A 15,896-nucleotide genomic window follows, 5' to 3' on the forward strand; every position below is an offset into this window, starting at 1 on the left:
TGTAAGGCAGTGGACACAATGGGTACAATGGGAAAGTAGGACCACAATCAAAAAAAATTTAAAAAAGAAAGGAGAAGGCAGCTGGCCGCCTGTCTCCATGGTGACAGTGATACTAGCCCTGGCAGGGAATTACTAACTCAGGACAAGTTTTTGTTGTGTTAGGGTGCACCAAAACAAATCAGATGGGTCATACTTGAACATGACACACGACTTTGGTCCTGACTCATATAATAAGTAATGTCAGAGAATCTTATTGAAATCACAAATCATTTTGCTAGGTGAATGAATACATTATATAACATATACAATAATACATAATGAATTATATTAAATGTAATATTATATTTATAATACAGCTCTACAACAAAATCAGAGTTGTTTAGTATAAAGACTGCATGCTTAGGAGTCACATGGGTGTTAAGTGATACCTTCAGATCTGTCACTTAGAAGCTGTGTACATTTGAAAATCTCATAACATCTCCAAGCTTCAGTTAAGGTGTTTATAAAATGTGGATAGTTGTAGGGGTGTTATAGAGATTAAGTGATGAAGCACCCAGTGCATGGCAGATACTCAAAATATTAATTCTTTTTCCGATAATGTATTTACAATTTAAATCCCATCTAATTTCACAAGAAGATTTGAAGCTGACTTTTGAAGAAAACAAAAACAAAGAAAATTGAACATGACAGAAATAGCAGAATTCATTTGCAGAAAAGAGGCTTATAATTTTATTAGGAATATATTGTTTTGGAATTCCTGAAGATTGTTACTCTGTGAAGGAAAGATTTAGGCTGTTGAAATTTACATTCGAACTCTAAAGGTGCCCTTCATTTTACAAGCTATTACCTGAAAATCCCTCTGACATTCAAACACAGTAAGTTGGCTTCATTTCTGTTCCTTGAGTGATTTGGGCTGGCTTATTTCCATAATACCTGAATGGTAGGTTGGCAAATTGCTAATATTTTATTGTTCTGAGTTCTTTTCCATACAAGTCAGTTTGGTTGTTTTTGATTTAGTCAAATTCTTTTGGGGCTAGTGTACAGTGTGCATTCATTCTAATGATCTAAGTTACTGATGTTTACTTTGCTAGAAATGATGAATGAGATTACTCAAAATCTTGTCAAGGTAGGAGGCTATGAGCTGAATTCTGATTGCATGATGGAAAAAAGCAATTCACTACACTAAAGTTTAATCTATCTAGTTTCTTTATGAATTAGATTCCCTGATTGAAAACCATTTCTGAACAACTGAAGCCTACTCCCTCTATCTTGTAACAAATGTTAAGGCTTTTTTTTTTCTCTAACACCTAATAGAGATTTTATGTCATAGACCCTCATTGGATTTTCCTGGAAGTACAGAGAGTTACATCCAGAGAACTCTGAACATTTTGGAAGGACCCCAATCCTGCAAACAATGAATGGCAATAAATCCTGGGACTGGAAAGGTATGAGGACCTCCAAGTAACCATTGAGTTAAAATTTATTTACATTAAAAACACACAATATATGAAATCATTACAAATTCCTGTGTCAATTTGTTCTTTCAGGTTCATAGAAGGCATTTGTAAATCTATGACTAAAAGTAAAGTGAGAAGATGTGAGTTTAATAAGGAAATGATAGTCAAGTTTATTAAAGCAATAATATTACTTATGTATTGGTATAAGTTTCCTAGACCACTTTTGTAAGATGTGGAATATTTTGAAAGTTTGGAATTTAACAAATACTAAAATTAAATGAAAAGATGGTTTTATATTTTAGGCTGAGACATGTGATTGTGCTAAGGTTGTGTGTTAATAGGGACACCTTGACCTTCATGCTTCCTTACTATCACTTGCTTCTGCCTTGTACTTTTGGACCACTTAGAGATGGAAAGAGGAGACCCTAGAGATATGGGGTGCTAACTACTCCTCCCTTTCCCAACCCCATCTATTAAAAATAATTGAATTGACACTCATATAATAATCAGAGATGTTCAAATTTGCCTATTAAACAAAGACCTCTCCAACTGGGAATAATCTGGAGAAGTTCAGGAGTTTGTATGAGGTTGGCAGGCACAGGATGTTTTTACTTCAAAAAGACATCCTTATACCTTTCATTTGTGTATTGCTAAATGTCACCACTGTGCTTTGCATTTCTTTTCTTCCTTCCAGGGGCTTCTCAACCCCAAGGGCAACCATAAAGTCCTATACAAAGAAAGATACAGCAGTGTGAAAGAGGCCTGGATGGAAAAACAAAGACAGAGCCAGTGAGCCAGAGCCAGAGCCAGAGAACAAGAGAGAAAGGCAGAGAATGGAAAACACAGACAGAGAAGGCAGATGCATAGAGAGACAGAGATTCGATGAGAAAATAAGGAAGGAAGAAAGAAAGAAAACAAAAACGTTCTCAGCACTACAACTTCTGCCTTGTTCTGTTCCAGAACAGTATGAGCTCAGTACTTTTTCAGTCTCTCAATTTTCTACAACTAATAATTTGCTCTTTCAGTTAGTGGCAAAGGCTTAACAACAAAGGTTCATCTTTAATATTAGAGAGGCACTTTTAAAATTTATGATGCTAAGCCTTTTGTTCTGGATATGGTATGTTGCACAGGTCTAGGGACTGGGATTTCAGGTGTCTAGTCCATACCCTTATTCTTTTATTTATTAAATCTTTTAGTGTGTATTGTTTTCTTTTTTCTCTTCTTTTATTAGTATGTATTTCTTGAGTCATTAACATACAACATATATAGGACTTCCTCTGAGGATACAATAATGTATATGATGGACAAGATATGTAAAAGTGCCTTGAAGAGACTTAGTCTTGTGAGGGGACAGACAGGAAATGGGCAATTATCACCTAACTTAGGTCTTTGGTTTCAAGGTAAAATAAGAATAATAACATCTGTGTTCGCTGGGATGTTGTGAGTGTTTGTGGAGATAATAGTACAAATGAAATTACTGAGGGACAATGGTGAAGATAGGGCCGTATCATGGAGCTTACATTAGTGATGGAAGGAGATGGGAGATACAAAAGCAAGACAATATTTCAGATTTCATAAATGAATGGCAAGCATAGAGTGGTGAGGCAGAGAATGACTGGAGAAAGAGACTATGCTAAACTGGATAGTAAAGGAAGAGCAGGACCCTACTAAACTATATGGAGTTTTGTGCAAATCACATGAACACACGTACAACATTTTAGGCTGCTCATGTGACTTTGGATTTGTCCTAAGGGCAATGGTAAGCCTTTGAAGGGCTTTAGCATGATAGGATTTTAAAAGATCATTGGCTGCTGTGTGAACAAAAGTAATGTTGTAAAGAAAAGGATATGAGCTTTATCTGGAGATCAACTGGAGACTATTGAAATAACCCAAGCTGGCTTGAACTACATAGGAGCAGTGTAAACTCATTCATTCATGCAAGAAATACTTATTGAGTGCCTACTCAGTAACAGACCCTTTTCTAGGACATGGAGTTACAGCAGTGAACAATATAGAAAAAAATCCCCTAATTCATGGAGAGGGCAGAGACAAAAAAATAGCAACTAAATAAGTAAAAAGGAATTGAGTACCCTATAAAAATTTATCAGGGAAATGTTATAAGGAATGCCTTTCGGAGTAATGGGTAGTGATCTTAAATGTATGGTCAATGAAAATTAGAAGTTGTAGAGAAGTGGATAAATTCACAGTACGTTTTAAAGTAGACCTAATAAGACTTAATGAATTTGATGTGGCAAGTGAGAAAAATACATCAAGGATGGTGACTTTTATAATTTGACTTGAATATCTGGGAACAAACAAGTACAGTGACATAATAAGGGCAGTAAATTTTCCATTCACCCAGCAAGTTATGAACTCATTTGCTTAGTCTTTATTGCCTCTTGTATTATATAGTTTTCACTTTGCTGGAGTACTTGTATAGAAGATCACCAGTGAAGAAGCCAGAGATGACTTATTTGGTTATCCCAATAATACATTTTATTGTTAATTAACTCTCAAGGGTTTTTTTTTTCACAATTTTAGGAAAGTTTTAAGCAAATGAATTATTTAACATAAATTGGCTATGTGACCCTACTATAAGGTGTTTAAAACACCAACAGCTTAAACTTCTTAGATCAAAGGACATCCTCCAGGCCAAAATGTTTCTACTGGAACGGTTTCTTTGCTTCCTGATTAAAAGCTTCCCTAATATATTTCCATGTGTTATTACATATTTGCGTATTCACTTTGATGGAAAGCAAGAATAGCAGCCAAATACATATTTCATGCATTCTTTTGATTAAAAATGATAAAGGTAATATTAGTGTTTTTTTCTTTCTCATCTCCAATTTATGAAGTGGAAATAATTTTCCATGGAATGGCCAACTAAAGAAAGGAAATATGATAAATTCAGATCATATCATTGCTCCATTTATCCTTGTACCCTGTCTATGACAGAATACCTGATGTTTGGGGTATAACAAAAATAGATGCATAGAATCATAGAGTTTAAGAATGTAAAAGACTTTTGAAATCAGCCATTCTAACACCCTAATTTTTAGGATACACAAAAAATAGTCTCTGGAAGGATAAATAGTCTAACAAAGGTCATGTATTGAGAACAAACCTAATATAAGATTAAATTTTTTAACTCCATTTTATTTTCCTATTTAATCAACTATTTGGACAGTCAAGATAAATGCCAATTATTTTACCTGTTACCATAAATGACTCATAACCATTGACAAATCTATAGGTATTCACTTCCTAAGGTAAAGAAAAATCATACATTTTTTACATGGTCATTTTCTGTTTAAGCTTAGACATTGAATGGACTTGATATATCCCATAGAAGAGGCCCAGTACTTAAAGACCAATCTCCATATTAGCTGACCAATTTCTGCAGTTCTAGATAGAGTATCAACTGGGATATTTTTTAAACTTTCAGAATTACTAAGTCTTCATTTTTTAAAAATAATTTCTTTTAGTTATCTGAACAATATTTCTTTCAACTCCACAGAAAATCATATTTGCATATAGGTAAGGAAAAGGGGAGATGGTGAAGACAGAACATATAGGTAAATAGGTAAATATGAATTGTGTTTTTATTTTAGTACAAAGACCAAAGCTGATAGGGAAAGAGATTAATGAGGCAAAGTGGATGGATTAAAGTCTCAATTAAAAATAACAAATCTATTTAATGTACCCAGCATGCAATGTCCTAACTTGCCATGGAATCATCCAGTGAAATGTTCAATACATGGGATTTCAAATTTTCAGTGATAAAACTGCCTAGAACTTGGCTAATTTCAGTCAATCCTCAAAGCTTAGCTCTTTCAGCCCTTCCTGGACTCCCCTCTACCCATTCCCCTGACAGCACTTCATGCTCTCAGAGGACCCAGTGTATACTTTATCCTCTGCTTCTGTGGTTTTCAATACATTTGTTTATTTACAAGTTTTTTTTTTTTTTAAATCCTCGGTAGACAATAAACAACTTAAAGCCAAAATATGGACTATATTAGGCAATATATATTTAGTAAAGGAAACAGCATTATTAAAAGTGAAAATTATTGCTTAAATGAGGGAGTAAACAAATGTATATTGCTAAATGTCACTGTTTTACTGCTTCTGGAGTGTTTTAATGTGAACAGACTGAATTATAGTATTTTTAGAGCACTTGGTAAAATGTGAAATAGCACCAAAGATATATAATGAAACTTTAACTTATACATTTGTGGTTTTTTTCCCCAATCATTTATAGTTCTAGACCAAAGTATTTACTTTCTTTCTGGGGGAAGTTTACTAGTTTATGAGTAGAACACTAATCTTCCAAAGAAAGTTATACATTTTCCATGATTAGTGGGAAAAGGTGAACTAAAGCTTCAAGATTAAGAAAGATAGCTTCATTATTTAAGCAGCTCTACTAACATATAGCACTTGTAATATATTCTGAATATCTATAACTCCCCGCAAGTGGAAAGACTATGTCAATTATCTATTGTGGTATCTTTCAGCCTAATGAATTCTGCACTCACATATGAAATTTGAAGAGTGTTTTAGTGCCAGCAGATCCCTTAGAGTTCACTGAGAACATTGAAACCCAAACAAGATGGATGACTTGCCAAATTCATCCAACTGACTTACAACTAGGACCCAAGTATGTGGAGTCCCAGTGCAGTGCTCTTATACAACAGTATCCTGTGTTTGAGCTTGCATTTGCAGGCATTTTCAAAAGAGCATAGCGGACAGGGAATGAACAAAACATAAGATAAAATTTTAGAAAAGTGCAAAACAATTTCAATTAATTACAGATAGATATTATATTGCCACATAATGTTTTAGAATTCTAGTTTATATAATTTTAGAATAATAAAGAAAACAATTTAAATGTAATATTCCATATTACAGTAGGAAGATATTATTGATGGGCATTTTAACTTTTGTTTTATTTGAGGATAACTTAAAATACAAAGAACACATGTTTTCAACCATCAGTTATGATAACACAATATTCAAAGTTATAATGAACTCAAGTTTCTGGATATCTTTTTTCAATGTCAAAAATATTTAACATTTTTTATCAAAATAGAAATGCCTATTCTCTGAGGTGTTGAATGGTAGGAGTGGCTATATAATAAATATAATTCATTTCATTAGAAATCTATTTTTCTTCATGGCAAATATTTAAAATATTAGATTTATGTATAAATTGTTTAGGTCCATAATTAAATATTATTAAAATATCATTAAAAATGAATGACTTTTGCAACAGAGTGACACTTCATTTCCAAAAAAAAAAAAAAAAAGAATGACTTTCAAGAAAAAACACAAAACTTTAAGTAAAACTTCAAGCTAAAATCTCAGGCTTCCTTTATATCCCTCGGCATGCCCTTCCCCTCTCGCATGTTAACATACTGACTCACTAATAAATAAATAATAACTTTATTCATTTAATTTAATCGATCCCTGCTATGAATACACAAGATATATCAGTTCTCATAAGGCTGTTGTTTACCAACCAAGTTTTCACAATGCATATTCCTGAATATGGGTACATTGAATATGTCATAGCCTCTCAAGTTAAAATGTAATAGTTTAGGTTTTATATTCAGTATTACTTTCCAGAGATCCAACATGTATTAGTGACTCACTAAAAGACTGAAAATCGAGTCACATTTAATTATTGATTTTTGGGAATGTGAGTGGCAAACCAGAAAGGTGAAGAAGTAAGAGGAAAAATGGTTCCTAGAGGTAAAATCATTACATTTACAAAATGTATTAAAATAATTTATAAATAGAGTAACAAATTTGCTTCTCAAGAGATAGGAGGCTTGACATTTTTGTAAACTACCTAAACATAGAAAATAAATAATGCCTCCTGTCTCCTATCTTTGCTGGTTGTTTGACTTTAGGATTCTACTAAAAAGGTTATTGACAGAGAGCAGCTGGCATAGTTGATTGCTAAATCAATTCCCAGACTCCTAGAATCTGTTGTTTTTATTTTAGACAACCTTAAGACCCACCAACAACTCCAGAGATAAATTTACTCTGTGTTCTCTTTCATCTCAATTTGCTGTCACTCTAACCATTAAGAATACAATTTACACTTAAAAATCTAATCATGGAACTGGATGATATTTTATCAGGCCTTACAGTCAGCTTAATGGATACTCACGAAATTTAAAAGTAAACCATATCCAAGACTCTCTCAACAATTTTGGTGATAAACCATTTGTGCTGTCAAGTATGAGATCACAGACAACTCTGCTTGTGGTTTCTATGCCAGATTCCTTTCACTCACCAACCCAACAAAGGCAGCTAAAAGTTATTAGCCAATTATCTGCTTTCTTCATCAATTATATTGACAAGGTTTAGGTGTGTATGTCATATTTAAATTATAGGGAAAACGTGATTATACATTTGTCTTAAATTATAGTACTTAGGAAACAGAGTGAAGAAAAAGGAAAAAAAAAAAACCTAAGTGGCAGGGACCCTCTGTTTTTGAAAACACGTTTGTAATTTTCCCTAAGTCCTGGAGAAAATATATAGCCATTTGAGAAAATTATATAATTTCCCCTGGTTCAATTTCCTAATTTCTGGGTTGAAGAGGTTATAACCCACCTCACAGGGCTTTGTGAGAAATACATAAGATGATCCATACCTAGAATTTAGCACAGTACCTGGCATACCATTAGCACTCAGTACCACACGTGTTACATCTACTTTTATCGTCCTCATGTTGTCATCATGATCATCTATGACAAACAATCTCCAAAACTTCAAAAATCCTTAAAGAGTAGATGCAAAATAGTATCTTGAGAACTACCTGAGTTTTCCTCCAATTACACTTAGCATTCTTGGCCAGGCTGTTTGTAAATTTCCTTTCTCATTATCCTTAAATGCAAGGGGATAATTTTTAAAGCTATCACATGGCATGTGACAAAGTGTTGCTTCTCTGTTATATAGAGATCTAATTCCTAGGAAATAAAATCAATTTGGCACTTTTTAATCACCCTGCTAAACTATTTCCCTACTACTCGGTATTTGGCAAAAGGAAGTAATGTTGCAACTGTAATACCTCCCTTCCCCTTTGTTTCCACCTGTGGGAAAATGTCTTTCGTTTTTTCTATTTTTTGGCTCCTACACATTCAAATATTCTATGTTCACAAGAAATTCAAAGAGACATGAAAAGCGTAAAGCAGAGCTATACAGCCAATTAAAAAGAAATCTTCTGGTTTTGGAGTTTACCTCAGAAGGAGAAAAAAGAACTTGAGGTTTTACTTTAGCAGAAAATTTTCTACAGGGTGCTTTAATAAAGATAATAAAACTTCACACATTTTCAACTACAGGCATGTAACATAAACTGAAATATTTAGTAGATAGAGGATAAAATGGAAGCATGTTAATAATTGTTATTTAATAGGCTTAACACAACAATTAAATTCACAAATACATTCTCACTTGAATGACACATTTGGAAGTCATCCAATCTCTCTTCCTGCTTTATATTGTGTATAATTGATACTATGTTGTCATTTAAAGAAGTACACACTACTTATCCAGTGTCTGCCAAGAGGCTATTTATAATCACATAAAAATAATATTCCTCTGGGAGAAAATCATTATTAATGTAAACATTGTCATGAATTATAGAAAATGGAAAAGGTTTACATCTTAATGCAACCAATATATAAGCAAATATTAAATCATCAATTTGTTTCTAACAGGGAGTTTCAATATGACAATATTGTACTTTTTTCATATCTATTTTCACTCACTTCCTATAAGAAATTGGAATTGGAATTGTGCAAACAAGTCTTCTCTACTAAACAAGAGCTCATTACCCAAACACTGTGGATGGTTACAATAGAAATTGGTTTATAGGTGACACTTTTTTCCTCAGGAAAGCAGCATGTTAATCACAAAGCAGAAATACAGAATCAAATAGGGCAGTGGGCATTTGTAAAACAGAATATCAATAATCACGTGTGAATAAGGACAGACACAAGTATGAATGGTCTAATTTGGAAGAGAACACAGTGGTATAGATCACATCTATATGGTGCAATGTTTTGTTCAGTTTTTACCCTGGATTGATTTCTCATTTATTATTATTATTATTATTATTATTATTATTATTATTATTATTATGAGACCGAGTCTCGCCCTGTCGCCCAGACTGGAGTGAAGTGGCGTGATCTCGGCTCACTACAAGCTCCGCCTCCCAGGTTCACGCCATTCTCCTGCCTCAGCCTCCCTAGTAGCTGGGACTACAGGTGTGTGCCACCACACCCGGCTAATTTTTTGTATTTTTAGTAGAGACGGGGTTTCACCTTCTTAGCCAGGATGGTCTCGATCTCCTGACCTTGTGATCCACCCGCCTTGTCTTCCCAAGGTGCTGAGATTACAGACGTGAGCCACTGCGCCCAGCCAGTATTATTAATTTTTTAAAACTACATCTAATTTTATTACCACTTCCTCCCCTATTTGGGATGAAAAAAATGGCCAAATAAATAGGAAACAATACTAAACTCATTGCAAGCAATTAATAATAACAACCACAATAAAGCTGAAGATAAGCATTGATAAAACATGCCTTGATAAAGCCTGTTCTAAACCACTGTGGCCCTCTCTCTGGAATTTTATAGAGAATATAATCTGCATCATATGATTTAGTGCTTAATTAGCACCTTCTTCTATTTTTCTCCCACAGCTGCATTATATTATTCATTGTTTTATTCATAATATCTGACTGGATTGTTATCTCCTTCTGGTTTGAAACTCTTGTTATGACTGCTAGCATTAAGTACATACTAGAGATTCAATAACTGCTGAGAGATTGATTAATAGAACAACTTTGAGCATAGCAACTCAGATGTTGATGAGGATGTAAATAGGAAAATATACTGTCTTTCAATTGTGGAACAATTATTAGTGCTATGCAAGAATAACATATTATTATGTCTTAATGTATGATACTTTAGAAACCAAAATAGGAAATATACTAAGTTACAATAAAAGTCATAGAATTGACTAAAAACTATTGAGCAACGGGTTGAATAGTCTATAATCAGTACAATCAGTATAATCATCAATGCTACAATCAGTAACGTTAATGTTAATATTGCAAAATTCATTTTTGTCTTAATCTTTTGCAAACACAAAAGCATCCTCTACAGAAAAAAAAAAAAAACTATAGAAAAGAGATACTTGTTTATCAAATAGCTCTCTCCGAAAATAGCCAATTATTTACATCAAAATAGGTATGGGCTTATTTATTATTTCCATATTTAAAAATAAGTCCTGCTTAAGAAAAGGGATAAGAACTATGCATTTATGGAAATGGTTAGAAAGAGTCCTATTCTCTATTTTTTATCCACTAGGCCACACAAATGAACCTTAGAACAGCATTGGAAGAGTATATTCATGTAATTTTCTAGAGTTCTTTTTCAATCTTCACTTGTGCATATAAACTAACAGATATGATTATTAAAATACATGGTGCATTAATAAATAACACAATTATTTCAATAATTCTTTGATTAAACCTTAATTTTCCTTGTTTCTCATGCAGCAATTCAAATTACTCTGTATTATTTCTTCATTTTCATCACTATTTTAGAGCATGCTTTTAATAGTCCCAGTGGGTTACCTGAGAAGGAATTTATTCTTGTCTGACAGCAAGTCCATGCCATTAATAGTGACAAGGCTAGACTAAAAAAGCCACTTTAAGGAAAGTTCTCTCAAAGCAAAGATATACCTATCGAACCTGCCTCCTCTTTCACAAGACTAGGAGACAAAATTCTAAAATTGCAAGAAAAATGAAAAAGCTTAAGCCTTCACTTTGTTTTCTTTTCTGGACACAGAGGATGTAAAGTAATATGAACACTGTATTAAGGGCAAGGTAGTCTTATTCACTAGCCTTCTCAAAAACCTGAAGCATTTTATTACAATGAAACTGACTGAGAGAGTGGTAACAGCTTTAGAGGAAACCTCCACTCAGAAGTACATGGATCTATTTCTGTGTGCATTCCAGTTATAGTGACTAGAATGTTTAATGGATTGATTTCGACAAATATGACAATCTGATACATTTATCCTGAATAGCTTCCATAGACTTCATATAATCAGAAAGCAACTCTCATGAGGGTATGGCAAGTCCAGGAACTGTGTGCTTCCATAATTAAGCCTAGGCTCGCTCTCATTTCTTCTCTCATTGTAGCCTAATTCTGTATGCTGCCTGTAGTCTACTCATGCACGCAGCAAACCTGTCTTTGTTAATTCTGAGCTTCTGTCTCTAGAGATACAACCAATAACTCCTTTAAGAAATCTTCACACAGGTCTATTTGCAATGTTTAGAAACCTGTCATCTTTTAAAATAACAAGATTATTTCTACAGATGAATAAAAAGGGCTGCTCTGGGATGATCATCAAATTTTTTTCTCATTGAAATAAATATGCTACACCCTGAACTTAATTCAACAAACATATCAGGTTTCTGGCAAGGTATGAGGCAGTGGAGATTTAAAGATAAATATTTATTGAAGGTATATATAAGCAGCAGAAAAAGACGTTCTAGGGAGAGAATAATAATGCTACATGGAAATTAAATCAGAAAGCTATAAGAAATGGGTAGAAAATCACAATTCTGCTGTAAATGGGAACCACCATCCCCACCAAACACTTAAATAATGCTTATCACGGTTATTATAGTCAAGAGTATTTTATGTGTATATATATGATCGTTTAAAATTTACATTAACCCTATAAAGTTATCTCATTTTATAGATGAGGAAAGAGGTTCAGAAAGTTAAGTAACTTGCCCATGTTTATTTGAATTTTTTCTTATATAATTAATTCCTTTTATGACACTAGTTACTCTATTTAATTCTTTTCTCTCCTACTTATTCCACGGCTTCAACCATTTTCTCTTTTATTTGCTCCTGAAATCTTTGTGCAGTTCATTCTGTGAATGTTGTATCACTAGTGGTTTTGTTATCAGGTAACTGAGGAATCCAAGGACCTGGGCTTTCATACATAGTAAATTGAGAAGAGGCTCCATTCAGACTGTAGTGAGTCTGATAAATAGTCAAAATCTTCCGTTATTAAATTTAAAGGGCATACAAGTGCAGTTCCAACAGAGGCATAAGATGAATTAAATTACAATAAATGAAATAGACCCAAACATATTTTCTGAAAGATTTTACTCTTAGAAAAATGTTGTATATCTAAACGTCTTAGAACATCTTGGGTTTTGGGTTCTCTTGGTATAACTTCTTTTTTTTTTTTTAACCACTGTTGAATAGTGAGATTGATGATAGGCCTATCGGGTATTTTCTCTCAATTTGGAGATCTAGAATATTTCCTCTGTGTAAAGATACCAATCTATTTTTGCAGTCTTATTCAATAAATTCATTATACTATAGAAGTTGCCATTTAGCTGATAATTTTAATTCAATTGTAATAAGACACTTTTATTGTATTCCCATTGATCCTTCAACTAAAAGAGTTAATGTTGTAAACATTACCTGAAGCACTTGGAATAATGTTCTGTCTCACGGAATCACATTTCAAGTTTGTATAAACCAAATAGAGCATTTTATTTTTATCATATTTAATAGGGCCAATTATATAACCTTATCAAAAATATAAGCAGATCTACAACTGTAGGCATTAATCATATTAATCATTCCTCTACTTTAATAGTAATAATTTTTTTCTGGATGTTTATGTATGCTTGATGGCTAGCAATAAGTTCTACATAAATTGTACCTTGCCTTCATGAGGGCAGGTACCATACATATTTTGTTTACTGCTATATCTACAACTGCTAGGAACTTACTAGTACTGTTCCTAGAATTCAGAAGACAAACTACATTTGTCTAAATTCTACAGGGACTACAGAATTTGTCCATATGATCCTCATAACATTACACATTATGTAATATTATTATTTATGTTATACAGTAGATAGTAGAACAAAGGCTAGGAGACATCAGATGGCTACTATGGGCAAAATGAGTCTGATATGTTATTTGTTGATGTTGTTCTGAAAAAATATTTTTCTCTAGTTATCAAAATTCTACTTGTAATAGTCATTATATATGTGCTCAAGTAGTAAAGAAGAGTCAACACTCAGAGAGCCATGTGCTGTAAATGCACTTTGACCAGAAATACAAAACAATAGGACTCAGCCAAAGGAGGAAAGGAAGATATATTGCTCCATTTCAGGTTATAAACAGGTCAAGTTCTAGCAGCTTCCTTACTGCATTATATTTTTAGTGGATAGTCATGCACATGTCACTGTTGGTCCTCCTTTAAGTTTAGATCTCATTTAAGTATCCACCACATATGTGAAATTAAATTGTCAAGATACTTTGTAGAATTTTGAGTTGCAACATTAATTTCTTAAGTGACACGTAGTGCTCATCACCACCCATGAATAATGGCTTCCTAAAGTTTACCCTTCCTTCCTTCAAACCTATGCTTTAGACACACCAGTTTCGGCCATATTCTACAATTTTTTTCTCATTTCCGATCCCATAAACAGACTACTACCCATCATGCTTCATGAAATGCTGCTTTCCTTCATTGTTCTGCTTAAAATCCTTCAAAGACTTCCCTTTATGCCAAATACCACCTCTTTCTGATTGACCAAGTGTTCTATAATCTGTCATCAAAATATATACCACTTATTATTGTCTGACATTTGCCAATTTTAGTGTATCCTCTTTTCAGTCTGATAGCCTCATTGTCTTATAAACACATCAATTTCACATGCTCTGTAATGTTCGCATTCATTTTCTTTCATTCACATACAAACAAAGCAATCTCAATATATTCCTCAGCACTTAGTCTAATATTATCCATCTTTCAAGTTCTAGATCCACTCCATCTTTTTTGACAGCAGGAATCACAGATGTTTCTCCTCTGAATCTTAAAACATTTAGATTTATTATTATACAATCTAATGCCTAAGTCTAAACTTATTCTATTATTTATTTTTTCTCTTTTAAATAATTACTCATTTCACTTGCTCCAGTCAGGGATCATCTTTTAGTATTCTTATATCCTCTACTATGCCAAGCCTGGGACTGCTGAGCATGCAGAAGATATTTAATATTTGTACTCTGACTTATTTTTCTCACTCTCCTAATGACCCCTTCTCCACCTCTGACCTTTCTCCAAAACTCCACACGTGATTATCTAGCTGCTTACTTCAGTTAGAAGTGTTGTGAATTATCATTGCACTATATAGATGTCACAGTTTGCTATGAGAATTAATGAGATAAGTATGCAAAAAATGGTAATGACCCTTGGTATTTGGCAGATGCTAAACAAATGATATTTGGACTAGAATCTTCACATACTTCCCTTTTGCAACTAGATACCATCTGTGGCTTGAAGAGTATGTGGTGAGTTCAAAGTCTCCCACTTCTCCCAGCCCTGTCCAGTCCAGTGAGCATTGACCCCACTCTCTTCCTATACTCCCTACTTAAGGTATCCTTTTATTTTTTACAGACCAACAGCTTCTAAATAGTCTTTTACTTTCCTATCTTCTGATATCTATAAATCTCATGACTCTATGTCTGTGATAGCTGTAAAATTATCTTAATTTTCTCCATCCCATATTCTACGATCAGGCTTTATTTCCTTTCGTTGGACTTTTCCTGGTTGATCTTTTTAATTTCATTCTCTCCAAACCATCTTGTATAACATTTCCAATCTTGTTTTTTTTTTTTTTTTCTAGATTCCCTGAGTACTAACCAAAGTGACCTCGTTTGCAATTTCCTGTCTATGTCTGGGAAACAGATAGATTTGGTATAAAGATAATACTGAAGACTGTGGAATTCGGCAGTCTTGGATTTGAATCTCCTGTCTGCTACTCTGTGCCACCTGGACAAACCACTTAAGCTCTTTGTGTCTCAATTCTTTCATCTATAAAACATGAATGATAATATACTCCTTCTAAGGTTGTATTAGGATTATATAAGATTTCCATAGCCTGGTGGAGAGTAAATATTTAGCAACTGGTACTCACAGAAAGCACTTAACATTTTGTGATTCTGTGCTTTGATATTATCACCTCAGCCTTGTATATTTTTATTCTCAATTTCACATAGACATATCCTACCAATATCTCAAGGTCTATTTCAATTTTTATGTCTTCCATACCATCTTCTTTGGTCTTTCACACTACGAGTACTATTTTCTTTTGCAATAAATATTCATAATAAAAGAGAAAGCAAAAAAGGGATTTGGGAGAACATGTACATATATCATTTAATCATTTAAACAATCTTAAGTAATAAATCTTATAAATAAACTAAGATTCAAAAAACACAAAAAACACTAGTGAAGGATTTAAATCTTGGCTTGTGTGACCACCGAGTTTATATTTTTCCCATTGGTTCTCATTACACTACCAGGGTCCACTGGAGC

The 15,896-nt window shown here is 33.4% G+C and overlaps 1 protein-coding gene and 1 long non-coding RNA gene across 3 annotated transcripts in view; one reads left to right on the forward strand and one right to left on the reverse strand.

Annotated features, from left to right (window-relative positions):
* LOC116471642 (uncharacterized) overlaps window positions 1-4,270 on the forward strand; it is a 34,957-nt gene extending 30,687 nt beyond the window's left edge. Inside the window, exons 2-3 of the long non-coding RNA XR_004248833.1 lie at window positions 1,331-1,445; window positions 2,152-4,270. This is a non-coding gene — a long non-coding RNA (uncharacterized LOC116471642). The remainder of the gene's footprint in view (window positions 1-1,330; window positions 1,446-2,151) is intronic.
* TRDN (triadin) overlaps window positions 1-15,896 on the reverse strand; it is a 284,355-nt gene that overhangs the window by 121,472 nt on the left and 146,987 nt on the right. The gene's annotated exons all lie outside the window — the stretch shown is intronic.

Source organism: Hylobates moloch, unplaced genomic scaffold (genome assembly GCF_009828535.3).
Source record: "Hylobates moloch isolate HMO894 unplaced genomic scaffold, HMol_V3 SCAFFOLD_2, whole genome shotgun sequence".
NCBI lineage: Eukaryota > Metazoa > Chordata > Mammalia > Primates > Hylobatidae > Hylobates > Hylobates moloch.